This window comes from Cavia porcellus, unplaced genomic scaffold, assembly GCF_034190915.1.
Source record: "Cavia porcellus strain 051 isolate PalLab524CR breed Dunkin Hartley unplaced genomic scaffold, mCavPor4.1 scaffold_43, whole genome shotgun sequence".
Classification (NCBI taxonomy): Eukaryota; Metazoa; Chordata; class Mammalia; order Rodentia; family Caviidae; genus Cavia; species Cavia porcellus.
The window spans coordinates 3,442,698-3,466,548 of record NW_026947526.1 but is presented as its reverse complement, the minus strand read 5'-3'; positions in this window follow the sequence as shown (position 1 = coordinate 3,466,548).

Below are 23,851 nucleotides of genomic sequence, written 5' to 3'. Positions count from 1 at the left end.
GGCGTTTTAAAAAAAGTGACATAAATTTGAGAATGTCCGGTCCATGTCTCTTTACCAAAGATTTTACCTCCTATTTCATAGGAATTACTGTTTCTTTGAAAGGTCAACCTGCACTGAAATAAAGATAATCCCTCCTTTCCTCATTGGGCTTGAAACCACATCCTTTGTTTCTTATATTTTCTTATGCAGAAACACTTGGAGATGACTACAGCAAGAGTTTCCCATGGGTGGAATTTCCAAGGAGACACAAGAAGTAATACTGCACAACTTCAAGTGAAGTGCACTGTCCCTTGACAATGGCAAGTCTGGGCAAACGTCTAGTAACTGAAAATCTTAGAAAGTTTGAAAGTGAGTGAAGGAAAATGGGCCTCTCCACATTTGGACAGGGCCTCTCCTGAAGCACACATGTGTGGAGAAAGTAATTATGAGAGACGAATGAACTCCCAAAACGGAATGGAAATTTTCTTGTTTAGGCCTGGAAGGCTATGGCCTGGAGCCCTGGGGTTCTAACTGGATGAGCAAAGTGTGAGCAGAGATCAAATAAAACACACACCATTTAGGGAACTCGATATTTATCCAGGTGTCCAGAGTAGTGGCAAACTGAACTTGTGTCAATTTGCTCAAATCCTGTCTTCACAAGAAAGTAAATTCCAGCACGACCAGTGACTAGAGGAGGACACATTTCAAAGGACTTGTAAAAAGTCCAACTCTGAATTTAGCCCAACACTGAATTTAGCTGAAAAGTAGCAGAGTCCGTTTGTCTTTCAAGTTTTAATAGGAGAAAATTATAACATGTAATAGCTGTTACATGAATAACTTCAGAGCTTTTGGAGAGTTTTAAATCACTATGAGTGAGGGCTTCCCTGACTCACAAAGTTAAAAATATAAAACAAACAATTTGAAAAACCAATCAACCAATTAAATACAAACACTAAGTCCAAAGGGTTTCACTGGTTTTAAAGCCACTTATGGAATGCACAACTATTGAAGAGGCTTACTCTGCATTCTGCTTTACTCAGGCCCGGTACATGAGCAAGTGTGAAAGCAAAATTCAAAATGTTATGTGAAGTGACCATTTGATTGTTGAAACCATGACCCAAAAGACATTTTCTCTTTTGAAACTTCGTACATTATCCATGTATGTTCTCGAAGGGAAGGAATACACAGGAATTAGGCTGAATTTTTTTTCAGTATTTTGTGTTCCACCAGATTTATTTGAAGATCTCCTGTCCTGCATCCACTGCCCAATCCATAAGGCCACACATAGGACAACCAACATGAGAAGTTCACTTCTACAGCCTGAATATATCATCATGAGAATATAATTTTCCTTTCATCATCAAAGATTTTTACATCAGATTAACCAGCTCTCTTGCTTTCCCATGTTTTTCCCTGGTTTTTGTGCCTTGAAATGGGTGTGCACTCTTCTCAGGCTTGATCTCCATCTTCCCCCGTATTAACATATTAATTATTATTATTATTATTAACATATTAACATATTAAACATATTCATCTGGGAAACATGTAAAGATCTTATTCGGGGCTTGTTTCATTGTTTTCAAATATCTGCCCTTGAAATTCAACTTCCACCACTGTCTCTCATATCCAAAGCTATGTGCTTGCAGAGGATTTCTGCTGAGAAATTTCCCAGAAAGCTCTTATACTGCAGGTGAATGATGCCAGCAAGTCTTGACTGAATAGCTTAGGGAACAGGACTCAGCCAAATGACAGACATGACAAGGGAAAAGCGTATGCTCAAGGATAGGACATGGCAGAGATCATTTGCCAGGCCCTAGCATATTTCATATCCCATTGAAAGTACATCCATGTGTAGATTCGCAAGCATTTCCATCCACAAATTCTGAGCAGTGAAGCCTTCAGAGAGAATATTGTGGCACACCAGGCCAAGAATATTCATCCTATTTAAATCTTGCCTTACAAGGTCCTCTGTGCCACTGAGATCTCCATGGCAAAGCCCAGCACTGTGACTCAGGTCTCCTACTGCACACTTGTATCCTAGAGCCTAAAGTCCAGCTCACAATGGTGCTATGCCAATCGCAGCCCAGTGTGGTTGCCTGGCAACCACAAGCTTGTGGATTTCTGTGAACGGTTTCAGCCGAACTCTGCAGCTTTCCACCTCATAAAACCACAGCCATTCCAATCATGCAGTATTTGATTAGCCTCTCTATGTTGCCTCAGAATTTTTTTTACAGTTGTAGTGAGCAAGAAAATTTGACCTATTTTGAGAAGTGGAGGGAAGTAATTGAAAGACCTTTTGGTCTGTCTGTGGTCGATGGGTTCCAAACTTGACTACCCCAGTCTTTTAAATTTTCAAACCTAGAGCCTAAAATCCACCTCACAGTGATGTTCAGCCAGTCTCAGCCCAGTGTGGTTGCCTGGCAACCACAAACCTGTGGGTTTCTGTGAACAGTTTCAGCCCAACTCTGCAGCTTTCCACCTCACACAACCACAGCCATTCCAATCATGAAGTATTTGAATAACCTCTCTAAGTTGCCTCAGAATTTTCTTTGAAGTTGTGGTGATCAAGCGAATTTGACATATTTTGACAAGTGGGGGGAAGTAATTGGCTCTGTCTTTAGCTCTGTTGGTGGTACATGGGGTCCAAACTTGACTAGCCCAGTCTATTCAATTTTCAAACTTAGAAAGCCAAATGTTTCAGGGGAGGAAAGAAAATGCCACAATGATTTGGGTTCTGCCAAGTTTCTGGTGGCTTGGGAAGCAAACCTGCAAACCATACATGCAGTCTCTGCTGGATTACTGCCACCATGGTAGTATCAGTTAGCACTAAAAGCCAGCAACCATGAGATGAGTCCCAAAATGAAAGTGAATCCTTGCAGTGCATGAATATTTGGAGTGCCTGCTTCAACTATCCAGCTTCCTCGGTGTTCACTTTTCTGTAATCGCTATTTCAAGGAGGTCTGCAGCCATTCCAGCATAACCCTGAACACTAAACATGAGGTACTAGCTCAATACCTAAACCAACATAATGCTAGATAGCTTATCACCAGCAGGTTTTCCCAGAATTCAAATGTAACATGGTGAAAGGGAAACCCTTAGAAAAGGGACGCAAATGCCCCTTTCACTAAAAATCCCAGGTATTTTCTCATGGCATGGAATATTTAGACTCCACAACTCATGTAGTGAACCCAGGGACCTGGACCAAGTGTGTCTAGTTTTCTGTTGTCCTCTTTTTGGAAACAGCATCTTATGTAGTTGTTGAAAGAGGCCTTGAGATAAATTCGTAGCCCAAGATGGACTGGAACTCCCAAGGATCCATCCACCTCAGCCCCCAGATTGCTGGGATTATAGGCATGAGCGACCATGCCAAGCATGTGCACAGAGATTCTTACATAATTTGTGAAATCCCACTACTTGTCTATACGTAGATTCTGTGCTTCAGGCTTTAGGAATATGCCTCTCTTTGTTTTGGCTCCCCTTGTTCAGGTGTCCATTTCTATTGTGATAAGCTCCAAGGCCCCAGGCAAGGGGGTGGCTGCCCTTCCTCTGGTGTATCCTTGGATGATTACAGTCCAGGTGAACAGGGTTCAAATATATTGGATCCTGTGCATTTGAAGAGGAAATGAGTAAAGATTCATGAGTTAATGTGGACATGCCAGGGAATTGAGGGGCCATGATAGAGACAAAACTTCAGGCCATGGGCTGAAGTCTGAGGCTTCTGTACCTCTAGCTTCTTCAATAGTGGGGCTGCTGAGCAATTGTGTGCTCTCAAATGTAATTTGATGTGTTTTGTTTTAATTTATTTTCTTTTTTGCTTTGGTTTTTTACATGGAAGGAACAGTACCATGGTTTGACGAAGCTGGAGTGTCTTACCTAAGAGAAATTTGAAAAAAGGGACAATTCAGCAGCCAAGAATTTCTCAAATGCCCTTGGCGTTTTAAAAAAAGTGACATAAATTTGAGCATGTCCTGTCCATGTCTCTTTACAAAAGATTTTACCTCCTATTTCATAGGAATTACTGTTTCTTTGAAAGGTCAACCTGCACTGAAATAAAGATAATCCCTCATTTCCTCATTGGGCTTGAAACCGCATCCTTTGATACTTATATTTTCTTACGCAGAAACATTTGGTGATGACTACAGCAAGAGTTTCCCATGGGAGGAATTTCCAAGGAGACATAAGAAGTAATACTGCACAACTTCAAGTGAAGTGCACTGTCCCTTGACAATGGCAAGTCTGGGCAAACCTCTAGTAACTGAAAATCTTAGAAAGTTTGAAAGTGAGTGAATTAAAATGGGCCTCTGCACATTTGGACACGGCCTCTCCTGAAGCACACATGTGTGGAGAAAGTAATTATGAGAGACCAATGAATTCCCAAAATGGAATGGAAATTTTCTTGTTTAGGCCTGGAAGGCTATGGCCTGGAGCCCTGTGGTTCTAACTGGATGAGCAAAGTGTGAGCAGAGATCAAATAAAACACACACCATTTAGGGAACTCGATATTTATCCAGGTGTCCAGAGTAGTGGCAAACTGAACTGGTGTCAATTTGCTCAAATCCTGTCTTCACAAGAAAGTAAATTCCAGCACGACCAGTGACTAGAGGAGGACACATTTCAAAGGACTTGTAAAAAGTACAACACTGAATTTAGCCCAACACTGAATTTAGATGAAAAGTAGCAGAGTCTGTTTGTCTTTCAAGTTTTAATAGGAGAAACTTATAACATGTAATAGGTGTTACATGAATAACTTCAGAGCTTTTGGAGAGGTCTAAATCACTATGAGTGAGGGCTTCCCTGACTCACAAAGTTAAAAATATAAAACAAACAATTTGAAAAACCAATCAACCAATTAAATACAAACACTAAGTCCAAAGGGTTTCACTGGTTTTAAAACCACTTATGGAATGCACAACTATTGAAGAGGCTTACTCTGCATTCTGCTTTACTCAGGCCCGGTAAATGAGCAAGTGTGAAAGCAAAATTCAAAATGTTATGTGAAGTGACCATTTCATTGTTGAAACCATGACCTAAAAGACATTTTCTCTTTTGAAACTTCGTACATTATCCATATATGTTCTCGAAGGGAAGGAATACACAGGAATTAGGCTGAATTTTTTTTCAGTATTTTGTGTTCCAACAGATTTATTTGAAGATCTCCTGTCCTGCATCCACTGCCCAATGCATAAGGCCACACATAGGACAACCAACATGAGAAGTTCACTTCTACAGCCTGAATATATCATCATGACAATATAATTTTCCTTTCATCATCAAAGATTTTTACATCAGATTAACCAGCTCTCTTGCTTTCCCATGTTTTTCCCTGGTTTTTGTGCCTTGAAATGGGTATGCACTCTTCTCAGTCTTGATCTCCATCTTCCCCCGTATTTCCAAACATATTCATCTGGGAAACATGTAAAGATCTTATTCGGGGCTTGTTTCATTGTTTTCAAATATCTGCCCTTGAAATTCAACTTCCAACACTGTCTCTCATATCCAAAGCTATGTGCTTGCAGAGGATTTCTGCTGAGAAATTTCCCAGAAAGCTCTTATACTGCAGGTGAATGATGCCAGCAAGTCTTGACTGAATAGCTTAGGGAACAGGACTCAGCCAAATGACAGACATGACAAGGGAAAAGCGTATGCTCAAGGATAGGACATGGCAGAGATCATCTGCCAGGCCCTGGCATATTTCATATCCCATTGAAAGTACATCCATGTGTAGATTGGCAAGCATTTCCATCCACAAATTCTGAGCAGTGAAGCCTTCAGAGAGAATATTGTGGCACACCAGGCCAAGAATATTCATCCTATTTAAAACTTGCCCTACAAGGTCCTCGGTGCCATTGAGATCTCCATGGCAACGCCCAGCATTGTGATTCAGGTCTCCTACTGCACACTTGTGTCCTAGAGCCTAAAGTCCAGATCACAATGGTGCTCAGCCAATTGCAGCCCAGTGTGGTTTCCTGGCAACCACAAGCTTGTGGATTTCTGTGAACTGTTTCAGCCCAACTCTGCAGCTTTCCACCTCATACAACCACAGCCATTCCAATCATGCAGTATTTGATTCACCTCTCTAAGTTGCCTCAGAATTTTCTTTGAAGTTGTGGTGATCAAGCAAATTTGACATATTTTGACAAGTGGAGGGAAGTAATTGGCTCTGTCTTTAGCTCTGTTGGTGGTACATGGGGTCCAAACTTGACTAGCCCTGTCTATTCAATTTTCAAACTTAGAAAGCCAAATGTTTCAGGGGAGGAAAGAAAATGCCACAATGATTTGGGTTCTGCCAAGTTTCTGGTGGCTTGGGAAGCAAACCTGCAAACCATACATGCAGTCTCTGCTGGATTACTGCCACCATGGTAGTATCAGTTAGCACTAAAAGCCAGCAACCAGAAGATGAGTCCCAAAATGAAAATGAATCCTTGCAGTGCATGAATATTTGGAGTGCCTGCTTCAACTATCCAGCTTCCTCGGGGTTTACTTGTCTGCAATCGCTATTTCAAGGAGGTCTAAAGCCATTCCAGCATAACCCTGAACACTAAACATGAGGTACTAGCTCAATACCTAAACCAACATAATGCTAGATAGCTTATCACCAGCAGGTTTTCCCAGAATTCAAATGTAACATGGTGAAAGGGAAACCCTTAGAAAAGGGATGCAAATGCCCCTTTCCCTAAAAATCCCAGGTATTTTCTCATGGCATGGAATATTTAGACTCCACAACTCATGTAGTGAACCCAGGGACCTAGACCAAGTGTGTCTAGGTTTCTGTTGTCCTCTTTTTGGAAACAGCATCTTATGTAGTTGTTGAAAGAGGCCTTGAGATAAATTTGTAGCCCAAGATGGACTGGAACTCCCAAGGATCCATCCACCTCAGCCCCCAGATTGCTGGGATTATAGGCATGAGCGGCCATGCCAAGCATGTGCACAGAGATTCTTACATAATTTGTGAAATCCCACTACTGGTCTATAGGTAGCTTCTGTGCTTCAGACTTTAGGAATATGCCTCTCTTTGTTTTGGCTTCCCTTGTTCAGGTGTCCATTTCTATTGTGATAAGCTCCAAGGCCCCAGGCAAGGGGGTGGCTGCCCTTCCTCTGTTGTGTCCTTGGATGACTACAGCCCAGGTGAACAGGGTTCAAATATATTGGATCCTGTGCATTTGAAGAGGAAATGAGTAAAGATTCATGAGTTAATGTGGACATGCCAGGGAATTGAGGGGCCATGATAGAGACAAAACTTCAGGCCATGGGCTGAAAGCTGAGGCTTCTGTACCTCTAGCTTCTTGAATAGTGGGCCTGCTGAGCAATTGTGGGCTCTCAAATGTAATTTGATGGGTTTTGTTTTAATTTATTTTCTTTTTTGCTTTGGTTTTTTACATGGAAGGAACAGTACCATGGTTTGACGAAGCTGGAGTGTCTTACCTAAGAGACATTTGAAAAAAGGGTCACTTCAGTAGCCAAGATTTTCTGAAATGCCCTAGGCGTTTTAAAAACAGTGACATAAACTTCAGCGGGTCAAGTCCATGTCTCTTTACAAAAGATTTTACCTCCTATTTCATAGGAATTACTGTTTCTTTGAAAGGTCAACCTGCACTGAAATAAAGATAATCCCTCCTTTCCTCATTGGGCTTGAAACCACATCCTTTGTTACTTATATTTTCTTACGCAGAAACACTTGGAGATGAATACAGCAAGAGTTTCCCATTGGTGGAAATTCCACGGAGACACATGAAGTAATACAGCACAACTTCAAGTGAAGTGCACTGTCCCTTGACAATGGCAAGTCTGGGCAAACCTTTAGTAACTGAAAATCTTAGAAAGTCTGAAAGTGAGTGAATGAAAATGGGCCTCTCCACATTTGGACAGGGCCTCTGCTGAAGCACACATTTGTGGAAAAAGTAATTATGAGAGAGGAATGAACTCGCAAAACGGAATGGAAATTTTCTTGTTTAGGCCTGGAAGGCTATGGCCTGGAGCCCTGTGGTTCTAACTGGATGAGCAAAGTGTGGGCAGAGATCAAAGTAAAACACACACCATTTAGGGAACTCGATATTTAACCATGCGTCCAGAGTTGTGGCAAACTGTACTTGTGTCAATTTGCTCAAATCCTGTCTTCACAAGAAAGTAAATTCCAGCACGACCAGTGACTAGAGGAGGACACATTTCAAAGGACTTGTAAAAAGTCCAACACTGAATTTAGCCCAACACTGAATTTCGATGAAAAGTAGCAGAGTCTTTTTGTCTTTCAAGTTATAATAGGAGAAACTTATAACATGTAATAGCTGTTACATGAATAAATTCAGAGCTTTTGGAGAGGTCTGAATCACTATGAGTGAGGGCTTCCCTGACTCACAAAGTTAAAAATAGTAAAACAAACAATTTGAAAAACCAATCAACCAATAAAATACAAACACTAAGTCCAAAGGGGTTCCCCGGTTTTAAAACCACTTATGGAATGCACAACTATTGAAGAGTCTTACTCTGCATTCTGCTTTACTCAGGCCCGGTACATGAGCAAGTGTGAAAGCAAAATTCAAAATGTTATGTGAAGTGACCATTTCATTGTTGAAACCATGACCCAAAGGACATTTTCTCTTTTGAAACTTCATACATTATCCATATATGTTCTCAAAGGGAAGGAATACACAGGATTTAGGCTGAATTTTTTTTTTCACTATTTTGTGTTCCACCAGATTTATTTGAAGATCTCCTGTCCTGCATCCACCGCCCAATGCAGAAGGCCACACATAGGACAACCAACATGAGAAATTCACTTCTACAGCCTGAATATATCATCATGAGAATATAATTTTCCTTTCATCATCAAAGGTTTTTACATCAGATTAACCAGCTCTCTTTCTTTCCCATGTTTTTCCCTGGTTTTTGTACCTTGAAATGGGTGTGCACTCTTTTCAGGATTGATCTCCATCTTCCCCCGTATTTCCAAACATATTCATCTGGGAAACATGTAAAGATCTTATTCGGGGCTTGTTTCATTGTTTTCAAATATCTGCCCTTGAAATTCAACTTCCACCACGGTCTCTCATATCCAAAGCTATGTGCTTGCAGAGGATTTCTGCTGAGAAATTTCACAGAAAGCTCTTATACTGCAGGTGAATGATGCCAGCAAGTCTTGACTGAATAGCTTAGGGAACAGTACTCAGCCAAATGACAGACATGACAAGGGAAAAGCGTATGCTCAAGGATAGGACATGGCAGAGATCATCTGCCAGGCCCTGGCATATTTCATATCCCATTGAAAGTACATCCATGTGTAGATTGGCAAGCATTTCCATCCACAAATTCTGAGCAGTGAAGCCTTCAGAGAGAATATTGTGGCACACCAGGCCAAGAATATTCATCCTATTTAAACCTTGCCCTACAAGGTCCTCTGTGCCACTGAGGTCTCCATGGCAACGCCCAGCATTGTGACTCAGGTCTCCTACTGCACACTTGTGTCCTAGAGCCTAAAGTCCAGCTCACAATGGTTCTCAGCCAATTGCAGCCCAGTGTGGTTGCCTGGCAACCACAAGCATGTGGATTTCTGTGACCTGTTTCAGCCCAACTCTGCAGCTTTCCACCTCATACAACCACAGCCATTCCAATCATGCAGTATTTGATTAGCCTCTCTATGTTGCCTCAGAATTTTTTTTACAGCTGTAGTGATCAAGAAAATTTGACATATTTTGAGAAGTCGAGGGAAGTAATTGAAAGACCTTTTGGTCTGTCTGTGGTCGATGGGTTCCAAACTTGACTACCCCTGTCTTTTAAATTTTCAAACCTAGAGCCTAAAATCCACCTCACAGTGATGTTCAGCCAGTCTCAGCCCAGTGTGGTTGCCTGGCAACCACAAGCCTGTGGGTTTCTGTGAACAGTTTCAGCCCAACTCTGCAGCTTTCCACCTCATACAACCACAGCCATTCCAATCATGCAGTATTTGATTAACCTCTCTAAGTTGCCTCAGAATTTTCTTTGAAGTTGTGGTGATCAAGCAAATTTGACATATTTTGACAAGTGGAGGGAAGTAGTTGGCTCTGTCTTTACCTCTGTTGGTGGTACATGGGGTCCAAACTTGACTAGCCCAGTCTATTCAATTTTCAAACTTAGAAAGCCAAATGTTTCAGGGGAGGAAAGAAAATGCCACAAAGATTTGGGTTCTGCCAAGTTTCTGGTGGCTTGGGAAGCAAACCTGCAATCCATACATGCAGTCTCTGCTGGATTACTGCCACCATGGTAGTATCAGTTAGCACTAAAAGCCAGCAACCAGAAGATGAGTCCCAAAATGAAAGTGAATCCTTGCAGTGCATGAATATTTGGAGTGCCTGCTTCAACTATCCAGCTTCCTTGGGGTTCACTTGTCTGCAATCTCTATTTCAAGGAGGTCTGCAGCCATTCCAGCATAACCTGAACACTAAACATGAGGTACTAGCTCAATACCTAAACCACCATAATGCTAGATAGCTTATCACCAGCAGGTTTTCTCAGAATTCAAATGTAACATGGTGAAAGGGAAACCCTTAGAAAAGGGATGCAAATGCCCCTTTCCCTAAAAATCCCAGGTATTTTCTCATGGCATGGAATATTCAGACTCCACAGCTCATGTAGTGAACCCAGGGACCTGGACCAAGTGTGTCTAGTTTTCTGTTGTCCTCTTCTTGGAAACAGCATCTTATGTAGTTGTTGAAAGAGGCCTTGAGATAAATTTGTAGCCCACGATGGACTGGAACTCCCAAGGATCCATCCACCTCAGCCCCCAGATTGCTGGAATTATAGGCATGAGCGGCCATGCCAAGCATGTGCACAGAGATTCTTACATAATTTGTGAAATCCTACTACTGGTCTATAGGTAGCTTCTGTGCTTCAGACTTTAGGAATATGCCTCTCTTTGTTTTGGCTCCCCTTGTTCAGGTGTCCATTTCTATTGTGATAAGCTCCAAGGCCCCAGGCAAGGGGGTGGCTGCCCTTCCTCTGGTGTGTCCTTGGATGATTACAGCCCAGGTGAACAGGGTTCAAATATATTGGATCCTGTGCATTTGAAGAGGAAATGAGTAAAGATTCATGAGTTAATGTGGACATGCCAGGGAATTGAGGGGCCATGATAGAAACAAAACTTCAGGCCATGGGCTGAAGGCTGAGGCTTCTGTACCTCTAGCTTCTTCAATAGTGGGCCTGCTGAGCAATTGTGTGCTCTCAAATGTAATTTGATGGGTTTTGTTTTAATTTATTTTCTTTTTTGCTTTGGTTTTTTACATGGAAGGAACAGTACCATGGTTTGACGAAGCTGGAGTGTCTTACCTAAGAGATATTTGAAAAAAGGGGCACTTCAGTAGCCAAGATTTTCTGAAATGCCCTAGGCGTTTTAAAAACAGTGACATAAACTTCAGCGGGTCAAGTCCATGTCTCTTTACAAAAGATTTTACCTCCTATTTCATAGGAATTACTGTTTCTTTGAAAGGTCAACCTGCACTGAAATAAAGATAATCCCTCCTTTCCTCATTGGGCTTGAAACCACATCCTTTGTTACTTATATTTTCTTACGCAGAAACACTTGGAGATGAATACAGCAAGAGTTTCCCATTGGTGGAAATTCCACGGAGACACATGAAGTAATACTGCACAACTTCAAGTGAAGTGCACTGTCCCTTGACAATGGCAAGTCTGGGCAAACCTCTAGTAACTGAAAATCTTAGAAAGTCTAAAAGTGAGTGAATGAAAATGGGCCTCTCCACATTTGGACAGGGCCTCTCCTGAAGCACACATTTGTGGAAAAAGTAATTATGAGAGACGAATGAACTCCCAAAACGGAATGGAAGTTTTCTTGTTTAGGCCTGGAACGCTATGGCCTGGAGCCCTGTGGTTCTAACTGGATGAGCAAAGTGTGGGCAGAGATCAAAGTAAACACACACCATTTAGGGAACTCGATATTTAACCAGGTGTCCAGAGTAGTGGCAAACTGTACTTGTGTCAGTTTGCTCAAATCCTGTCTTCACAAGAAAGTAAATTCCAGCACGACCAGTGACCAGAGAAGGACACATTTCAAAGGACTTGTAAAAAGACCAACACTGAATTTAGCCCAACACTGAATTTAGATGAAAAGTAGCAGAGTCTTTTTTTTGTTTTTCAAGTTTTAATTGGAGAAACTTATAACATGTAATAGCTGTTACATGAATAACTTCAGAGCTTTTGGAGAGGTCTAAATCACTATGAGTGAGGGCTTCCCTGACTCACAATGTTAAAAATAGTAAAACAAACAACTTGAAAAACCAATCAACCAATAAAATACAAACACTAAGTCCAAAGGGGTTCCCTGGTTTTAAAACCACTTATGGAACGCACAACTATTGAAGAGGGTTACTCTGCATTCTGCTTTACTCAGGCCCGGTACATGAGCAAGTGTGAAAGCAAAATTCAAAATGTTATGTGAAGTGACCATTTCATTGTTGAAATCATGACCCAAAGGACATTTTCTCTGTTGAAACTTCATACATTATCCATATATGTTCTCAAAGGGAAGGAATACACAGGATTTAGGCTGAATTTTTTTTTCAGTATTTTGTGTTCCACCAGATTTATTTGAAGATCTCCTGTCCTGCATCCAATGCCCAATGCAGAAGGCCACACATAGGACAACCAACATGAGAAGTTCACTTCTACAGCCTGAATATATCATCATGGGAATATAATTTTCCTTTCATCATCAAAGATTTTTACATCAGATTAACCAGCTCTCTTGCTTTCCCATGTTTTTCCCTGGTTTTTGTACCTTGAAATGGGTGTGCACTCTTCTCAGGCTTGATCTCCATCTTCCCCCATATTTCCAAACATATTCATCTGGGAAACATGTAAAGACCTTATTCGGGGCTTGTTTCATTGTTTTCAAATATCTGCCCTTGAAATTCAACTTCCACCACTGTCTCTCATATCCAAAGCTATGTGCTTGCAAAGGATTTCTGCTGAGAAATTTCACAGAAAGCTCTTATACTGCAGGTGAATGATGTCAGCAAGTCTTGACTGAATAGCTTAGGGAACAGGACTCAGACAAATGACAGACATGACAAGGGAAAAGCGTATGCTCAAGGATAGGACATGGCAGAGATCATCTGCCAGGCCCTGGCATATTTCATATCCCATTGAAAGTACATCCATGTGTAGATTGGCAAGCATTTCCATCCCCAAATTCTGAGCAGTGAAGCCTTCAGAGAGAATATTGTGGCACACCAGGCCAAGAATATTCATCCTATTTAAAACTTGCCCTACAAGGTCCTCTGTGCCACTGAGGTCTCCATGGCAATGCCCAGCATTGTGACTCAGGTCTCCTACTGCACACTTGTGTCCTAGAGCCTAAAGTCCAGCTCACAATGGTGCTCAGCCAATTGCAGCCCAGTGTGGTTTCCTGGCAACCACAAGCTTGTGGATTTCTGTGAACTGTTTCAGCCCAACTCTGCAGCTTTCCACCTCATACAACCACAGCCATTCCAAACATGCAGTATTTGATTAGCCTCTCTATGTTGCCTCAGAATTTTTTTTACAGTTGTAGTGATCAAGAAAATTTGACATATTTTGAGAAATGGAGGGAAGTAATTGAAAGACCTTTTGGTCTGTCTGTGGTCGATGGGTTCCAAACTTGACTACCACAGTCTTTTAAATTTTCAAACCTAGAGCCTAAAATCCACCTCACAGTGATGTTCAGCCAGTCTCAGCCTGGTGTGGTTGCCTGGCAACCACAAGCCTGTGGGTTTCTGTGAACCGTTTCAGCCCAACTCTGCAGCTTTCCACCTCATACAACCACAGCCATTCCAATCATGCAGTATTTGATTAACCTCTCTAAGTTGCCTCAGAATTTTCTTTGAAGTTGTGGTGATCAAGTAAATTTGACATATTTTGACAAATGGAGGGAAGTAATTGGTTCTGTCTTTAGCTCTGTTGGTGGTACATGGGGTCCAAACTTGACTAGCCCAGTCTATTCAATTTTCAAACTTAGAAAGCCAAATGTTTCACGGGAGGAAAGAAAATGCCACAATGATTTGGGTTCTGCCAAGTTTGTGGTGGCTTGGGAAGCAAACCTGCAAACCATACATGCAGTCTCTGCTGGATTACTGCCACCATGGTAGTATCAGTTAGCACTAAAAGCCAGCAAGCAGAAGATGAGTCCCAAAATGAAAGTGAATCCTTGCAGTGCATGAATATTTGGAGTGCCTGCTTCAACTATCCAGCTTCCTCAGGGTTCACTTGTCTGCAATCGCTATTTCAAGGAGGTCTGCAGCCATTCCAGCATAACCCTGAACACTAAACATGAGGTACTAGCTCAATACCTAAACCAACATAATGCTAGATAGCTTATCACCAGCAGGTTTTCTCAGAATTCAAATCTAACATGGTGGAAGGGAAACCCTTAGAAAAGGGACGCAAATGCCCCTTTCACTAAAAATCCCAGGTATTTTCTCATAGCATGGAATATTTAGACTCCACAACTCATGTAGTGAACCCAGGGACCTGGACCAAGTGTGTCAAGTTTTCTGTTGTCCTCTTCTTGGAAACAGCATCTTATGTAGTTGTTGAAAGAGGCCTTGAGATAAATTCGTAGCCCAAGATGGACTGGAACTCCCAAGGATCCATCCACCTCAGCCCCCAGATTGCTGCGATTATAGGCATGAGCGGCCATGTCAAGCATGTGCACAGAGATTCTTACATAATTTGTGAAATCCCACTACTGGTCTATAGGTAGCTTCTGTGCTTCAGACTTTAGGAATATGCCTCTCTTTGTTTTGGCTCCCCTTGTTCAGGTGTCCATTTCTATTGTGATAAGCTCCAAGGCCCCAGGCAAGGGGGTGGCTGCCCTTCCTCTGTTGTGTCCTTGGATGATTACAGCCCAGGTGAACAGGGTTCAAATATATTGGATCCTGTGCATTTGAAGAGGAAATGAGTAAAGATTCATGAGTTAATGTGGACATGCCAGGGAATTGAGGGGCCATGATAGAGACAAAACTTCAGGCCATGGGCTGAAAGCTGAGGCTTCTGTACCTCTAGCTTCTTGAATAGTGGGCCTGCTGAGCAATTGTGGGCTCTCAAATGTAATTTGATGGGTTTTGTTTTAATTTATTTTCTTTTTTGCTTTGGTTTTTTACATGGAAGGAACAGTACCATGGTTTGACGAAGCTGGAGTGTCTTACCTAAGAGACATTTGAAAAAAGGGTCACTTCAGTAGAAAAGATTTTCTGAAATGCCCTAGGCGTTTTAAAAACAGTGACATAAACTTCAGCGGGTCAAGTCCATGTCTCTTTACAAAAGATTTTACCTCCTATTTCATAGGAATTACTGTTTCTTTGAAAGGTCAACCTGCACTGAAATAAAGATAATCCCTCCTTTCCTCATTGAGCTTGAAACCACATCCTTTGTTACTTATATTTTCTTACGCAGAAACACTTGGAGATGAATACAGCAAGAGTTTCCCATTGGTGGAAATTCCACGGAGACACATGAAGTAATACTGCACAACTTCAACTGAAGTTCACTGTCCCTTGACAATGGCAAGTCTGGGCAAACCTTTAGTAACTGAAAATCTTAGAAAGTCTGAAAGTGAGTGAATGAAAATGGGCCTCTCCACATTTGGACAGGGCCTCTCCTGAAGCACACATTTGTGGAAAAAGTAATTATGAGAGAGGAATGAACTCGCAAAACGGAATGGAAATTTTCTTGTTTAGGCCTGGAACGCTATGGCCTGGAGCCCTGTGGTTCTAACTGGATGAGCAAAGTGTGGGCAGAGATCAAAGTAAAACACACACCATTTAGGGAACTTGATATTTAACCAGGCGTCCAGAGTTGTGGCAAACTGTACTTGTGTCAATTTGCTCAAATCCTGTCTTCACAAGAAAGTAAATTCCAGCACGACCAGTGACTAGAGGAGGACACATTTCAAAGGACTTGTAAAAAGTCCAACACTGAATTTAGCCCAACACTGAATTTCGATGAAAAGTAGCAGAGTCTGTTTGTCTTTAAAGTTTTATTAGGAGAAACTTATAACATGTAATAGCTGTTACATGAATAACTTCAGAGCATTTGGAGAGGTCTGAATCTCTATGAGTGAGCGCTTCCCTGACTCACAAAGTTAAAAATAGTAAAACAAACAATTTGAAAAACCAATCAACCAATAAAATACAAACACTAAGTCCAAAGGGGTTCCCTGGTTTTAAAACCACTTATGGAATGCACAACTATTGAAGAGGCTTACTCTGCATTCTGCTTTACTCAGGCCCGGTACATGAGCAAGTGTGAAAGCAAAATTCAAAATGTTATGTGAAGTGACCATTTCATTGTTGAAACCATGACCCAAAAGACATTTTCTCTTTTGAAACTTCATACATTATCCATATATGTTCTCAAAGGGAAGGAATACACAGGATTTAGGCTGAATTTTTTTTCAGTATTTTGTGTTCCACCAGATTTATTTGAAGATCTCCTGTCCTGCATCCACTGCCCAATGCAGAAGGCCACACATAGGACAACCAACATGAGAAGTTCACTTCTACAGCCTGAATATATCATCATGACAATATAATTTTCCTTTCATCATCAAAGGTTTTTACATCAGATTAACCAGCTCTCTTGCTTTCCCATGTTTTTCCCTGGTTTTTGTACCTTGAAATGGGTGTGCACTCTTCTCAGGCTTGATCTCCATCTTCCCCGTATTTCCAAACATATTCATCTGGGAAACATGTAAAGATCTTATTCTGGGCTTGTTTCATTGCTTTCAAATATCTGCCCTTGAAATTCAACTTCCACCACGGTCTCTCATATCCAAAGCTATGTGCTTGCAGAGGATTTCTGCTGAGAAATTTCACAGAAAGCTCTTATACTGCAGGTGAATGATGCCAGCAAGTCTTGACTGAATAGCTTAGGAAACAGTACTCAGCCAAATGACAGACATGACAAGGGAAAAGCGTATGCTCAATGATAGGACGTGGCAGAGATCATCTGCCAGGCCCTGGCATATTTCATATCCCATTGAAAGTACATCCATGTGTAGATTGGCAAGCATTTCCATCCACAAATTCTGAGCAGTGAAGCCTTCAGAGAGAATATTGTGGCACACCAGGCCAAGAATATTCATCCTATTTAAAACTTGCCCTACAAGGTCCTCAGTGCCATTGAGATCTCCATGGCAACGCCCAGCATTGTGACTCAGGTCTCCTACTGCACACTTGTGTCCTAGAGCCTAAAGTCCAGATCACAATGGTGCTCAGCCAATTGCAGCCCAGTGTGGTTTCCTGGCAACCACAAGCTTGTGGATTTCTGTGAACTGTTTCAGCCCAACTCTGCAGCTTTCCACCTCATACAACCACAGCCATTCCAATCATGCAGTATTTGATTCACCTCTCTAAGTTGCCTCAGAATTTTCTTTGAAGTTGTGGTGATCAAGCAAATTTGACATATTTTGACAAGTGGAGGGAAGTAATTGGCTCTGTCTTTAGCTCTGTTGGTGGTACATGGGGTCCAAACTTGACTAGCCCTGTCTATTCAATTTTCAAACTTAGAAAGCCAAATGTTTCAGGGGAGGAAAGAAAATGCCACAATGATTTGGGTTCTGCCAAGTTTCTGGTGGCTCGGGAAGCAAACCTGCAAACCATACATGCAGTCTCTGCTGGATTACTGCCACCATGGTAGTATCAGTTAGCACTAAAAGCCAGCAACCAGAAGATGAGTCCCAAAATGAAAGTGAATCCTTGCAGTGCATGAATATTTGGAGTGCCTGCTTCAACTATCCAGCTTCCTCGGGGTTTACTTGTCTGCAATCGCTATTTCAAGGAGGTCTAAAGCCATTCCAGCATAACCCTGAACACTAAACATGAGGTAGTAGCTCAATACCTAAACCAACATAATGCTAGATAGCTTATCACCAGCAGGTTTTCCCAGAATTCAAATGTAACATTGTGAAAGGGAAACCCTTAGAAAAGGGATGCAAATGCCCCTTTCCCTAAAAATCCCAGGTATTTTCTCATGGCATGGAATATTTAGACTCCACAACTCATGTAGTGAACCCAGGGACCTAGACCAAGTGTGTCTAGGTTTCTGTTGTCCTCTTTTTGGAAACAGCATCTTATGTAGTTGTTCAAAGAGGCCTTGAGATAAATTCGTAGCCCAAGATGGACTGGAACTCCCAAGGATCCATCCACCTCAGCCCCCAGATTGCTGGGATTATAGGCATGAGCGGCCATGCCAAGCATGTGCACAGAGATTCTTACATAATTTGTGAAATCCCACTACTGGTCTATAGGTAGCTTCTGTGCTTCAGACTTTAGGAATATGCCTCTCTTTGTTTTGGCTCCCCTTGTTCAGGTGTCCATTTCTATTGTGATAAGCTCCAAGGCCCCAGGCAAGGGGGTGGCTGCACTTCCTCTGGTGTGTCCTTGGATGATTACAGCCCACGTGAACAGGGTTCAAATATATTAGATCCTGTGCATTTGAAGAGGAAATGAGTAAAGATTCATGAGTTAATGTGGACATGCCAGGGAATTGAGGGGCCATGATAGAGACAAAACTTCAGGCCATGGGCTGAAGGCTGAGGCTTCTGTACCTCTAGCTTCTTGAATAGTGGGCCTGCTGAGCAATTGTGGGCTATCAAATGTAATTTGATGTGTTTTGTTTTAATTTATTTTCTTTTTTGCTTTGGTTTTTTACATGGAAGGAACAGTACCATGGTTTGACGAAGCTGGAGTGTCTTACCTAAGAGACATTTGAAAAAAGGGGCACTTCAGTAACCAAGATTTTCTGAAATGCCCTAGGCGTTTTAAAAACAGTGACATAAACTTCAGCGGGTCAAGTCCATGTCTCTTTACAAAAGATTTTACCTCCTATTTCATAGGAATTACTGTTTCTTTGAAAGGTCAACCTGCACTGAAATAAAGATAATCCCTCCTTTCCTCATTGGGCTTGAAACCACATCCTTTGTTACTTATATTTTCTTACGCACAAACACTTGGAGATGAATACAGCAAGAGTTTTCCATTGGTGGAAATTCCACGGAGACACATGAAGTAATACTGCACAACTTCAACTGAAGTGCACTGTCCCTTGACAATGGCAAGTCTGGGCAAACCTTTAGTAACTGAAAATCTTAGAAAGTCTGAAAGTGAGTGAATGAAAATGGGCCTCTCCACATTTGGACAGGGCCTCTGCTGAAGCACACATTTGTGGAAAAAGTAATTATGAGAGAGGAATGAACTCGCAAAACGGAATGGAAATTTTCTTGTTTAGGCCTGGAACGCTATGGCCTGGAGCCCTGTGGTTCTAACTGGATGAGCAAAGTGTGGGCAGAGATCAAAGTAAAACACACACCATTTAGGGAACTCGATATTTAACCAGGCGTCCAGAGTAGTGGCAAACTGTACTTGTGTCAATTTGCTCAAATCCTGTCTTCACAAGAAAGTAAATTCCAGCACGACCAGTGACTAGAGGAGGACACATTTCAAAGGACTTGTAAAAAGTCCAACACTGAATTTAGCCCAACACTGAATTTCGATGAAAAGTAGCAGAGTCTTTTTGTCTTTCAAGTTATAATAGGAGAAACTTATAACATGTAATAGCTGTTACATGAATAAATTCAGAGCTTTTGGAGAGGTCTGAATCACTATGAGTGAGGGCTTCCCTGACTCACAAAGTTAAAAATAGTAAAACAAACAATTTGAAAAACCAATCAACCAATAAAATACAAACACTAAGTCCAAAGGGGTTCCCCGGTTTTAAAACCACTTATGGAACGCACAACTATTGAAGAGGCTTACTCTGCATTCTGCTTTACTCAGGCCCGGTACATGAGCAAGTGTGAAAGCAAAATTCAAAATGTTATGTGAAGTGACCATTTCATTGTTGAAACCATGACCCAAAGGACATTTTCTCTTTTGAAACTTCATACATTATCCATATATGTTCTCAAAGGGAAGGAATACACAGGATTTAGGCTGAATTTTTTTTTTCAGTATTTTGTGTTCCACCAGATTTATTTGAAGATCTCCTGTCCTGCATCCACCGCCCAATGCAGAAGGCCACACATAGGACAACCAACATGAGAAATTCACTTCTACAGCCTGAATATATCATCATGAGAATATAATTTTCCTTTCATCATCAAAGGTTTTTACATCAGATTAACCAGCTCTCTTTCTTTCCCATGTTTTTCCCTGGTTTTTGTACCTTGAAATGGGTGTGCACTCTTTTCAGGCTTGATCTCCATCTTCCCCCGTATTTCCAAACATATTCATCTGGGAAACATGTAAAGATCTTATTCGGGGCTTGTTTCATTGTTTTCAAATATCTGCCCTTGAAATTCAACTTCCACCACAGTCTCTCATATCCAAAGCTATGTGCTTGCAGAGGATTTCTGCTGAGAAATTTCACAGAAAGCTCTTATACTGCAGGTGAATGATGCCAGCAAGTCTTGACTGAATAGCTTAGGGAACAGGACTCAGCCAAATGACAGACATGACAAGGGAAAAGCGTATGCTCAATGATAGGACATGGCAGAGATCATCTGCCAGGCCTGGCATATTTCATATCCCATTGAAAGTACATCCATGTGTAGATTGGCAAGCATTTCCATCCACAAATTCTGAGCAGTGAAGCCTTCAGAGAGAATATTGTGGTACACCAGGCCAAGAATATTCATCCTATTTAAACCTTGCCCTACAAGGTCCTCTGTGCCACTGAGGTCTCCATGGCAACGCCCAGCATTGTGACTCAGGTCTCCTACTGCACACTTGTGTCCTAGAGCCTAAAGTCCAGCTCACAATGGTGCTCAGCCAATTGCAGCCCAGTGTGGTTGCCTGGCAACCACAAGCATGTGGATTTCTGTGACCTGTTTCAGCCCAACTCTGCAGCTTTCCACCTCATACAACCACAGCCATTCCAATCATGCAGTATTTGATTAGCCTCTCTATGTTGCCTCAGAATTTTTTTTACAGCTGTAGTGATCAAGAAAATTTGACATATTTTGAGAAGTCGAGGGAAGTAATTGAAAGACCTTTTGGTCTGTCTGTGGTCGATGGGTTCCAAACTTGACTACACCTGTCTTTTAAATTTTCAAACCTAGAGCCTAAAATCCACCTCACAGTGATGTTCAGCCAGTCTCAGCCCAGTGTGGTTGCCTGGCAACCACAAGCCTGTGGGTTTCTGTGAACAGTTTCAGCCCAACTCTGCAGCTTTCCACCTCATACAACCACAGCCATTCCAATCATGCAGTATTTGATTAACCTCTCTAAGTTGCCTCAGAATTTTCTTTGAAGTTGTGGTGATCAAGCAAATTTGACATATTTTGACAAGTGGAGGGAAGTAGTTGGCTCTGTCTTTAGCTCTGTTGGTGGTACATGGGGTCCAAACTTGACTAGCCCAGTCTATTCAATTTTCAAACTTAGAAAGCCAAATGTTTCAGGGGAGGAAAGAAAATGCCACAATGATTTGGGTTCTGCCAAGTTTCTGGTGGCTTGGGAAGCAAACCTGCAATCCATACATGCAGTCTCTGCTGGATTACTGCCACCATGGTAGTATCAGTTAGCACTAAAAGCCAGCAACCAGAAGATGAGTCCCAAAATGAAAGTGAATCCTTGCAGTGCATGAATATTTGGAGTGCCTGCTTCAACTATCCAGCTTCCTTGGGGTTCACTTTTCTGCAATCTCTATTTCAAGGAGGTCTGCAGCCATTCCAGCATAACCTGAACACTAAACATGAGGTACTAGCTCAATACCTAAACCACCATAATGCTAGATAGCTTATCACCAGCAGGTTTTCTCAGAATTCAAATGTAACGTGGTGAAAGGGAAACCCTTAGAAATGGGATGCAAATGCCCCTTTCCCTAAAAATCCCAGGTATTTTCTCATGGCATGGAATATTTAGACTCCACAACTCATGTAGTGAACCCAGGGACCTGGACCAAGTGTGTCTAGTTTTCTGTTGTCCTCTTCTTGGAAACAGCATCTTATGTAGTTGTTGAAAGAGGCCTTGAGATAAATTCGTAGCCCAAGATGGACTGGAACTCCCAAGGATCCATCCACCTCAGCCCCCAGATTGCTGGGATTATAGGCATGAACGGCCATGCCAAGCATGTGCACAGAGATTCTTACATAATTTGTGAAATCCCACTACTGGTCTATAGGTAGCTTCTGTGCTTCAGACTTTAGGAATATGCCTCTCTTTGTTTTGGCTCCCCTTGTTCAGGTGTCCATTTCTATTGTGATAAGCTCCAAGGCCCCAGGCAAGGGGGTGGCTGCCCTTCCTCTGGTGTGTCCTTGGATGATTACAGCCTAGGTGAACAGGGTTCAAATATATTGGATCCTGTGCATTTGAAGAGGAAATGAGTAAAGATTCATGAGTTAATGTGGACATGCCAGGGAATTGAGGGGCCATGATAGAGACAAAACTTCAGGCCATGGGCTGAAGGCTGAGGCTTCTGTACCTCTAGCTTCTTGAATAGTGGGCCTGCTGAGCAATTGTGGGCTATCAAATGTAATTTGATGGGTTTTGTTTTAATTTATTTTCTTTTTTGCTTTGGTTTTTTACATGGAAGGAACAGTACCATGGTTTGACGAAGCTGGAGTGTCTTACCTAAGAGATATTTGAAAAAAGGGGCACTTCAGTAGCCAAGATTTTCTGAAATGCCCTAGGCATTTTAAAAACAGTGACATAAACTTCAGCGGGTCAAGTCCATGTCTCTTTACAAAAGATTTTACCTCCTATTTCATAGGAATTACTGTTTCTTTGAAAGGTCAACCTGCACTGAAATAAAGATAATCCCTCCTTTCCTCATTGGGCTTGAAACCACATCCTTTGTTACTTATATTTTCTTACGCAGAAACACTTGGAGATGAATACAGCAAGAGTTTCCCATTGGTGGAAATTCCACAGAGACACATGAAGCAATACTGCACAACTTCAAGTGAAGTGCACTGTCCCTTGACAATGGCAAGTCTGGGCAAACCTCTAGTAACTGAAAATCTTAGAAAGTCTAAAAGTGAGTGAATGAAAATGGGCCTCTCCACATTTGGACAGGGCCTCTCCTGAAGCACACATTTGTGGAAAAAGTAATTATGAGAGACGAATGAACTCCCAAAACGGAATGGAAATTTTCTTGTTTAGGCCTGGAACGCTATGGCCTGGAGCCCTGTGGTTCTAACTGGATGAGCAAAGTGTGGGCAGAGATCAAAGTAAACACACACCATTTAGGGAACTCGATATTTAACCAGGTGTCCAGAGTAGTGGCAAACTGTACTTGTGTCAATTTGCTCAAATCCTGTCTTCACAAGAAAGTAAATTCCAGCACGACCAGTGACCAGAGAAGGACACATTTCAAAGGACTTGTAAAAAGACCAACACTGAATTTAGCCCAACACTGAATTTAGATGAAAAGTAGCAGAGTCTTTTTTTGTTTTTCAAGTTTTAATTGGAGAAACTTATAACATGTAATAGCTGTTACATGAATAACTTCAGAGCTTTTGGAGAGGTCTAAATCACTATGAGTGAGGGCTTCCCTGACTCACAATGTTAAAAATAGTAAAACAAACAACTTGAAAAACCAATCAACCAATAAAATACAAACACTAAGTCCAAAGGGGTTCCCTGGTTTTAAAACCACTTATGGAACGCACAACTATTGAAGAGGGTTACTCTGCATTCTGCTTTACTCAGGCCCGGTACATGAGCAAGTGTGAAAGCAAAATTCAAAATGTTATGTGAAGTGACCATTTCATTGTTGAAACCATGACCCAAAGGACATTTTCTCTTTTGAAACTTCATACATTATCCATATATGTTCTCAAAGGGAAGGAATACACAGGATTTAGGCTGAATTTTTTTTTTCAGTATTTTGTATTTCACCAGATTTATTT